Source organism: Etheostoma cragini, chromosome 11, assembly GCF_013103735.1.
Source record: "Etheostoma cragini isolate CJK2018 chromosome 11, CSU_Ecrag_1.0, whole genome shotgun sequence".
NCBI lineage: Eukaryota > Metazoa > Chordata > Actinopteri > Perciformes > Percidae > Etheostoma > Etheostoma cragini.
In genome coordinates this window covers 23,522,091-23,532,661 of record NC_048417.1, presented here as the reverse complement: position 1 = coordinate 23,532,661, position 10,571 = coordinate 23,522,091, and positions in this window count along the sequence as shown.

Sequence of the window (10,571 nt, the reverse complement as noted above, 5' to 3'; positions counted from 1 at the left end):
AAATAGAAATTCTGTGTTCTAACCTCTGTAGCTCTGTGTCAGTAAGGCCTAGTGTCACACTTCCACTAGAAACAAGTCTCACACACACTCCAAGCACACTCCAAGTTTGGAGTGTTAACTTCCCAATAAACTCAGGGTCATCCCAGAGGGCCAAAGTATGTGGAAACAGCAGCACTTTTTTAAGGGTAAAAATTTAGGCGAGAAAAACATATATTTTCAAGTGTTACTGAACAGGTTAGAGATGTTCAGGGTTAGGTGGTTATCCCTTCACCAGGGAGAGAAGTTGTCCCCTACATATTGCAGCTGTTGCCCTGAGCTTGTGGTATTGACGGTAACGATGACTGTGCCATCGGAGTACTTCAGGTATATCATGTCTGGATTCTGGATGTCTGGGTTCTCACAGAGCCTTGAGGGCAGCCTGTGGAGCACAGTCAGGTGTGGGCTGACACCCAGTTTCTGGGAGCTTTTGGGCCAAGAGGTGAGGCTGCACCGTGTTAAATGCACTTGAGAAGTCAATAAACACCAGCCTGGCAAAGTTCCCTGGTTTCTCCAGGTGCATGTGGATGTTGTGCAGCAGCGTCATAACTGATCAATGCCTCTCTCCTTCCTGTAGACAAATTGAAGTGGGTCAGTAGAGCCACTCACCTCTACTTGAAGTTTAGTGAGAATGATCCTTTCAAAGCTCTTCATCACTTCTCAAGGCAGGGCAACTGGGCGAAAGTCATTATTGCAGGTGGGGTTGCTGTTCTTGTTCTACTGGACGGATGATGGAAGACTTCCAGAGGGCAAGGACAGAGTGCTGTGCTAGTGAGCAATTATAGAGCTCACAGAAAGAGAGTTGCCTACAGCAGGTTTTCAATAGGTAACCTGATATGTTGTCAGGGCCAGTTGCTTTGCTAGAGTTAACTTTCTCTACATCCTCTCTCTGAATTACAACTTCTGCTGCGGATAATGACTTAACCCTCCTGTTGTCCTCGGGTCATATTTGACCACTTTAAAAAATGTCTGTATCTGAAATATGTTTTTATGTTGTTTTTTTAACCAAATTACCACAAAAAATGGATTGGATTCCTTACTGCGCTCTTCGCAAATACAATTAATCACTTTCATTCCTGACAAAACTCATCTGTATGTCCTCTGATCTTAACTATGAGTCAAAATAATTTATAATTTCTGCTTTTCTATCTCAAATGTTAGGTTTTATTCTATATAAATGAGGGTTATTGACCATGAATTCCAAAAAGTACTGTAAACTAGTTGTAGTAAGGTGGTGTTAAGAAAAAGTCTGAAAAAGGGATGAAAATGTCAAACTGTTGTCTGTTTTTGACACAGTAGGATAACACAAGGGTTAACTAAGAGCTTGTCCATAAGTGCCTTCCTCTCTGTGGAGTGGTTGCTCTGTTGAAATCTGCAGTAGAAGTAGTAGAGTTGTAGTAGAGTTCTTCAGAAAAGTCATTTGGGCGTTTTCGCTGTGGGACAGTGAATATTACAGTTGGTATTGAGGTATCTCAACACCCTTCACTGCTTTCCTGGCACTCCCATTCTGAACGAGCTTTTCCACCTTTTCCTTATACACTCTTTTGGCTGCCTCAATTTGTTTGTTGAGTTTTGCTTGGATCAGTTTTTATTCTCTGTTGTTTCCTGACAAACACTATTTTCTTTTCATTGATTGTTGTTCTGAGTTCTTTTGTAGTCCAAGGTTTATTGTTGGAAACTGTCTTTGGGGGTACAATGTTTTCTTCACAGAATCTGACGTATTCTGTCACTATATCTGTGGCCTCCTCCAGACTAGCTGCTTGAGTGAGAACCTGCCAATCAGTTTACTCAAAGCAGTCCTGCAAAGCTTTGGCACATCAGCTGTCCCACTGCTTTACTCAATTTTTGGCCATCCAACCAACAACAGTTGGCCAAAAGACGCATAAATGCTCGGTAGAGCTGCAGTGACATGAAGCGCTGGGTGATGAATCTCTTGGTGGACGGCTCACTGCAATTGTACTTACATTTTATTGAAGTACAGTATGACTATTAAAATCTATCATTATGGCTATATTTATATTATATATTATTTATTTATCATAACCATTATTTCTGGTTTTGTTGTAGGCACCTTTTAAAATGATAGTCTCCTTCCTCTTTTGACCTCCTTCCCGTCTTTTTTTGCATCATAATTTTTTGCTTCTCACCACCTTTTATCAACGTGACAAGTAATATTATTTCTCTCCAAAGATATATATCCTGGATCTAACACATTAGTTTTTTTCTTTAAGCAGGCAGTCACATTCATCTTTTTGAAGAGGGATGTGGAAACAAAGTAGCATCAATGAGAACACTAGTTGGAGACAGGCCTCATTTTACACTGGGGAATTTGAAATTGCCAGGTACAAAATACCACAACCTGTGAAGCAAAGTGTCCAGTCAATAATGAAATATTGAAAAATATTGCTTGCAGTTTTGAACCTCATCGTCATCTGTTAAGCCCAGCAGGAGAAGAGCATGAAGTGATGGCTCAAAGATCTTGGAGAATAGTTTGTTATCATTCAGCTCATCTGAAATAGGCAGTTTCCTACCACCGTTCTAACATTCTGCTTATGAGGACATTAAAAGTCCAAGAGCTGTCATCAAAATTGGAATAAATCACTCATCCTGTTTCCAAAGGAGTAGCATGCATCATAAAGTTAAGTATTGATCTGTCATACAGTACCCTTGGTGTTCTTGAAATGACCATACTTTAAGTTATTCCCCTTCTTTTTCATCACTCTATTCTCAACAAAACTATTACTTTTTATTTTAAAGGATATCTTCTTGTTTTTTTAAAAGCATTACTAGCATCCAATGAGAGTGCATCTTTCCAAAAATAGCCTTGTAGATGTGTGTTCTCTTAATGCAAAACATGTGTCATTGGCCTTCCTTGTTGTGAGCGAATGCAGTCATCCCACCCAAGCTTTCCATTTTTAATGGCGTGCATCCTGTTCTGCAGTTTTCTCCCAGGCGGCCTCTAGTTTCTGTCCTCAAAATTGTGTGGAGAAGGGTTGTGGTTGAATAGGCATGCTGTCAGGGGTAGACGTCATACAAACAACAAACACTCGTTACATTCACTAACATTGCTGTAACACATTTTTTTTTGCGATGTCCCTTTTGGACTTGTGTTTTTTTCTCCGATGAAACTTTGGAGGAGGTACATGTTTACGTTCACCTGCCGAGGGTCTGCCATCAGCGGGCTGGAAGCGAGCGGAACGACGGTTGCAACCGGGACGGACGTAGTATTTAGAGAACAATGCAAATGCACAACAATGGAATCAAAGTATGGGTACCATCCTCATGGGTTATGGTTAGTATCATTGTACCTTGACATAGTAAACATAGAAAATTGTACCACGGTAATGTTGTACACAAGTACTCTTACTTTTACTTGTGTCAAGTGAGTATAAACTAACACTGTTTTGGTACTCTTTTCACCTCTGGATGTTGTGTATCAAATTTGTGTATACATGCACATTAATACCGTGCAACAGAGTAGTAATGTAGCTACGTTTGAGATGCTCATTTGTGCATTTGACGTAAAAATAAATAAGTACAAAAATACGCAAAAGCTAATTCACATGTTGCCATAGTGCCTGTATTGTTTTACTGACTAATTTACCATCTGGCCAAAGGAAAACAGGGAGAAACTATGTGCCTTTTGGCACATTTTCTGTGGTAATGATCAATGTGCATTTTCCCGGAAAATGAATAAATATGCTAAATGTGGCAACACAACATACACAAGTGCTTTTGTATGAGTGTTGGACAGGAACTGACCATGCAGGAGGAGGATGATTGCCAGAAATTCAACATTTAGCCCTGTGCGGCACCTAAACGCTTTTTCAAACAGTGTACAGCACACCCTGTACACACACAAACACACACCACGTCAGCTCAATCAAGTGAAGGCAATGCCATGCGTTCAGTGTCTAATTGAAAGGAAGCAGATGGTTGTGGGCTTTTATAAAGGGAAATTAACATCAGGTGTTGAGACATTTTGAATAAAATCCCGTCAAGGGTACGAAACAAAATGTGATCAAACCAGACAGGCAGGCCCACACCCAGGAGGGAGCCTTCTAATCGATACTAAAACAGCGAAAACAAGTCCAGGCTAAGACACAAGAGAGTGATAATGACAGGGGAGAGGAACAGGTAGGGAAAGAGAAAGTGAAGATGGGGTGGGAAGAGGTAAAAGATGGGGAGCAGGCAGGTTAATTGAAGAGAGAGCGGTGAGAAAAAGAGAGCAAGACAGAGTGATAGAAGAGTGGGTGAGACCGAAAAAGAGAATAAAATACAAGCATTTGTCAGGGGCTCTGAGCGGCATAGCTGAAGATTCACTATCTGGCAATTTAACGCTTTTAAACAGCTATAAACAATGGTTCATCTTTCCCTGAGATGTGTGACATAATTAGAGCTCCAGCCCAGTGAGAAAAACTGCAGTGAGTGGAGGAAGAGACAGGCATGGGGCAGTGGCATTTAGCGTTCAAACATCTCTTGTAAAAGATGAGTTGCAGCGCCACAAATCCAGATTCAGTTCCTCACTAATTACAGTTAATAGTTGTTTAAGAGAGCTGGGATGACAAAAGAGCATGCATAACACTGTAGAAAACGTGATACAGACAGCTACGGGTTAAGCTCTGGTGCTCTCTCTACTCTCTTTCTCCCTGGAAGCTTTGGCAAGTTGGGCCTTTGATTGTTATTTGGTCTTACATCTAAGCTGGCTGCTGTAGTGAGGTAGTTCTCGGAGCAGTACACAGCTTATTAGATTGTGCAGCAAGTAGCACTCTCCGCTTCCTGAAAAATGAGGATTAAATCGTCCTGCAGGAAAGGCTGAATTGCCCCTCAATTGATGAGGTTACACAGCCGGGAGAACATAGCGTTCCTGGCACAATGCAGTATGGATGGGTCCCTTATGGGTGAGCTAATGTGGCTTCTTATCAAAATTTGATCCAAATTGCATCATGTTCTTTTAATGAGGTTGCAATTTAGCTTGGGGGTGTGTTTCCCAGCAATTGGAAAAATAAGTCAGGCTCAGAAATAATATGTGTGATATACAGAGTGTACACGTGTGTCAGTGTAGGCACATGTCCATGTGCATTGCTCTTGTTTTTTTTGTTTTTTTTTGTCTTTATTACAAATCTTGTTTCCAACAGAACTGGGTACAAGCGTTGTAGAGATTTGCGTGCTCCTCTGAAACGCTCTGCAACCTACCTTTAAATTTGCAAAGAATTGTAAATATAGCACATATCAATATATTAGAGGCACGTTTGTGAGTCTGCCCTCTTGCTAGCTACTGCTCGGCAAAAGTTGACTCGAGGGACGTCATGCTCACAGCGGGGGGACGAATTAAATGGCTCCGCTGTGCCGTTATTTTAGCTGCCTGTGGAAACCCAGCGTAACACGCTTTTCTTCATTGACGTGAAGAGCTATTTACGAGTATCTTCAGATACTGCAACTTTGTAGACATTACTGTCAGCATATGTTGCATTTAAATATAGAAAAAGGAGTCATATAGACTTTCCAGATATTCATTTTATTTACTCCCACTAAGCACACTATCTAGCCTCGTTTAGCCCCTCCAGAAAGACACATGGTTGCACAATCACGCCATGCCAACAGCGGGCTATTCTATTCATCCTTCTGGAGGATTTATGGCTGAAGCTTTTTGGCAACACTTGGGATTGGAGATAAAGCATTGGCTGCTGAAGGAAGTGTGATCAGTAAACACAAAAACCAAGCAAATAGCACCATGTTCTGAAAACAACCCCATCTTGGTTTTCTCTAACTAAAAAGGTCTGCATGCATGGGAATTTGTGCACACTGTGCATTTGCATGTATGTATATGTCTGTGAGTATGCCTGAATTTATCCAGGCCATAGTCTTTTGTGTACTAAAATATGTTGGAGCATTATCATTCTTCTCACAACATGCAGTGAAGAATATTTACAATTGACAATGAATTAGCTAAATACCATTTGAATTAGTATATCCTCCAATAAACAGCGTTGTTCACACCAGCTGTACATAAGGAATTCCCTCAGAAAAAGCATATTTAAAAAAACAATAACAATGGAGATGTCATAACTCTACTTGTGAGCCACCCACTCAACGAGACACAGAGAGCCATGCATATGTTCACCAGTTGCTGTGATGCTCAGCCATACATGCCAAATGCTGATTTCTAAAAACAAGGAAGGCTCACTAAAACCAGAACAAACACACACACAGACACACACACAAACACTCATGCCCCCTTCAAACTTTCTCTGCAAAGTCCCTCATAGTCCTTGCTTAATACAATGGCTCCTATCTCAAAAAAAAGTTTCTACAATTTGGCAGATGGCAATGCTTTACATGTAAAACAACAGATTTATCTGCTGCACATTGCTCAAATGGAATCCTTACCCCCTCTCTTCAGCCATTGCCGGAAGGGACGATACACACACATCTGGTATTGACCTGCAAGCTGGCTAATGAGGACCACGCGCTGGACATGCATCTCAACACTGGAGCAAGTGTGTGTGTGTGTGTGTGTGTTTGTGTGTGTAATACTTAGTGGATGCTAAAAGAATGATAGTTACCTATTGCAACTCCAGATTATATGAGTACAAACATGGTCCTCCAAGAGCTGTTGCTATTTACATCATCAGCATTTTTTTCACCCAAAGTTAGTAAAGCAGGTGGCTTGGATCTTGAAGGGATATGCCTATACTCATAGAATCTGTTACAATACGTAACTTTTGTTCTATTTCGTATAGGTTTCGCCCTTTAAGAGATTTTGCTGTTGGGTTAAGGGCGAAGCTGATGTAGTCAGTGTCACCTGTGACACCAAAAAACACAAGCACATAGCATAGAGTAGTTCCTCTTCCATCTCACAATTTATAGTTTGTTGAAGTAGTAATATTATATTGTTTGCTTTGAAAACCTGATAGGCTATCTCCATGACTAGTCTGCTTAACATCGTCAAACATTCCCCTACGGATTCTGAAGGTGCTCCATAAGGGCCACGATTCACCCCGAGAGCAGTCACTGAGTCATGCCTCTCCCCATCTCGCTCGGACGGCCGGGGGGCCAGGTGGGCGCTCGCTTCTGCTGTTGATGCAGTGGGGGAGCGACCGGTCTCTGCCCGTGGCACCACAAGTGTGTGCAGCGGGGAGCCCGTCTGTGCTTGTGTGGGGAACAAGTACCTCGGTGCCCATAACATGCTTTTCCCAACAGCAATGCATCTCGAGACTCCGTGTCTATGTGTAGTTGTTTCATAGCAGTGTGTCTCAGTGGCCGCAAGATGCTTAGAAGGGAAAAAAGCGGACTGCCTGAGAGGAAAAGGGCTTTTTAGGGGAACTGTGTGGCGCTATGTTTCCAAATCTCAGCTGGAGTGAGACATGCGTTCCCGGCGCCCCGTCACTGCCACTGCAGGCTCAGTTTGCGAGTTGCAGAGTGGTTGGAACAAGTGGTAGTGATGGACAAATGAAGCTTCATGAACCAGTGTCTTTATTTTCTGAGCCCACTAGATGGCGCTCTTACTTTTAAGAGAAAGGCCTAAGACATTGCAGTTCACTCTATTCTTAACCAATTGTTGAACAGAGAGCGCGCATCTAGTGGGCTCAGAGAATAAAGACACTGGTTCACAAAGCTTCATTTGGCCATCACTAGTACCGTCTCCTCTAATTTCTATGACATTACCTTTGTTTTGAGCAATGGAACAGTTGTCTAAATATAGTTTCTCAGACATTCTTCATTGTGCCAAAAAAAGGCCTGGGGTAATACTTGACAGGGTTCGACAAGTTAGGTGCAGTTTGTTGACTTGCATGTAGCCCGGGAAAACCAAGATGGATATAGTAGGATATATATATATATATATATATATATACCTTCCTCCACAGTGCTGTGGATGAGGGTCTGGCTAGTCCACACAACATTCCTGGATGGGAGAAAAACATGCTCTGATTTATTGCCATTTCTTTAAACCAATCACAAATCATCGAAGGCGGCGCTTAGCGCCGGACAGAGCAATGGCGCCTCTACAAAATATCCTCAGGAAAGAACGTGTTTTGGTGGAACATGTGTATGTTTGAAAGTTGTTGAAATGAAAGGAAAAGTCGTCACATGTGTAATGTGGCTAAGGAAAACACACCAGAATCAAACTGTAATAAATTGCATTTTTCCTAAAATTTTATTTGAATACTTGAAATGGTAAGATGCCCATGGAGCCTTAGCTCCTTGTTAGGTTCCTGAGTTTAGTTCCTTTATCGATCAACATATTGTAGGCCTAAATGCTGTTTAATGGCAACAGCTGTGTTTGGCTAGCCACTATTTTAAGATTTAAAATGAGTGATTACAGAAAAGGAGTTGACAGAAGGTTGCCTTCTTAACTTCATTGCCACACTGCCCTGGCTGGTACAGAGTGGTCCAAGTTACTCTAACCTCCATTAAGTCCCCTCCTGCTCTCAGTGATCACCTGACCACATATTGTGATTTTCTATTTTATTTTTATTTTTCGGTCTTCTTTCGCTCTCTTTTCTCTGTAAAATTATGTTAACTGTCCGACAGTCTATCTTTTTCAGTTTGTTGTATCATTTGAGGTAGGGGTTGATAAAATAAGATCCTTTCCGTACCATATTACATTATATATCATGGATATGTAATGTAATGTAGAAAATAATTCAAGGTTCAAAAATAAAATGTGTCTCTTTCCATGAACAAAAAAAAAATAAAAAATAAAGTGAAGTGTAATACAGCCAAATTCAAAACATAGTTTAAGAGATTTAAATTATTTATCCAGCGCAACCCCTATAAGGTAGGAAGTAGTGATGGCCAAATGAAGCTTCGTGAACCAGTGTCTTTCTTTTCTGAACCCACTAGACGGCGCTCTCTGTTCAACAGTTGGTTGAGAACATAGTAAATTGCAATGCCTTAGGTAGTGATGGGCAAATGAAGCTTCGTGTGCCAGTGTCTTTATTCTCTGAGCCCACTAGATGGCGCTCTCTGTTCAACAATTGGTTAAGAATATAGTAAACTGCAATGTCTTAGGCCTTTCTCTTAAAACCAAGAGCGCCATCTAGTGGGCTCAGAAAATAAAGACACTGGTTCACAAAGCTTCATTTGGCCATCACTAGTAGGAAGTGCTCAGCATCCAGATACTCACAATGAAGGAGCTACCTTGCGACTCCTGACGGGATGAAGAAAAAAAGAACAGCATGTTTGATTATACAAGGCTGACGGAAAGTGCGTGCTTACTGCTGCAACCAAGTTGCTAACTGTCTCTGTCTGCTGTGAGGTGCTGGGCACGTAGCATAAAGTCGGTTTATTACAGTTTCACTGCTGAAAACCGCTGCCTGCTGTTGCCACAAATGGTGTTATGGTAGAGGAGTAGGCTGGCCAGAAAACCCCAACCATGAGATCAAACAGAGAAAGCAGCGCCGTCAAGCTGAGAGGACTGCAGTTAGAATTCTCTGATATGGGATGTGATTACGGGCCAACCCTTTCACAAAACATATAATCATCCACAGTCCATTGTTGCAATGAAAAACATTCTTTTAGCTCATTTCCTCTCTGCAGTCATGGTGAGCGTTGGCAGAAGTGGCAGGTAGCAGGCGTTCAAGAGCACCCACAGCAACCAAACATGTTGATTCACATGTTTTCTGTCAGAGTAAAACCTAGCATGCATGTGCGTACACACGCCTACACACACACACACACACACAAACACACACACACACACACACACACACATACAGCCTAACACCAAAAGGTCAGGGAGGTTTTGTTTTCATCTTGAGTGATGTCACTGCTCTGTCACCCTGAGCCATTTTGAAAGTGTTGCGATACTGAGCCTCTCTGTTTTAGTGACACTTTGGTCCCGAAAGAGCCCCCAGGCTCTCAGGCTGAAAATGTATCTCTCTGTATTCAACCTAGATCTCGCCAGGACAACTCTGTCTGGAGGCACTAAGAGTAGTGCTAACTCCTTTTTTCCCTCTATCTTTCTCTAGTTTTTGGTATTTTCTTTACATCCACAGAGAAGTGCTCCACTTGTTAGAACATACAATATAATTCATCTTAAAAAATAGAATTCCGCATGAAGCCTCGTCATCTTAATGTCATGCGGCAGAATAAGAAAAAAATTAACCGGGATAGTTCAGTATTTAAAAATAAAAATGAACATTGGAGGAATATTTTCTATGGATACTTCATGTTAGCAGTGCAGAGGTGTACAACAGCCTAGATTGAACAAGTGGTGACTAAAAGCACATTCAAAGAGGGACGCGAAGTCCTGCTTGAAATGCTGCAGTGGATAAAAAGGAAAGGAGCAATCAAGTGGATTTAAGAATGCATTTACATTCTGATTAAAGGAATGTGCTTTAAATAGCTTGCATGCCATCAGTGATTATAGCTTAACTGCATGACACATCCTCATACCTAAAGGACAGAATAGTTTTTTATGAAGGTAAATATGGTGCAAAATTGAGAGCGCGCAGATGCGATGTGAGCACTTGTAAAATGGGACTTGAGAGCGCAGATGCGATGTGAGCACTTGTAAAATATGACTTGAG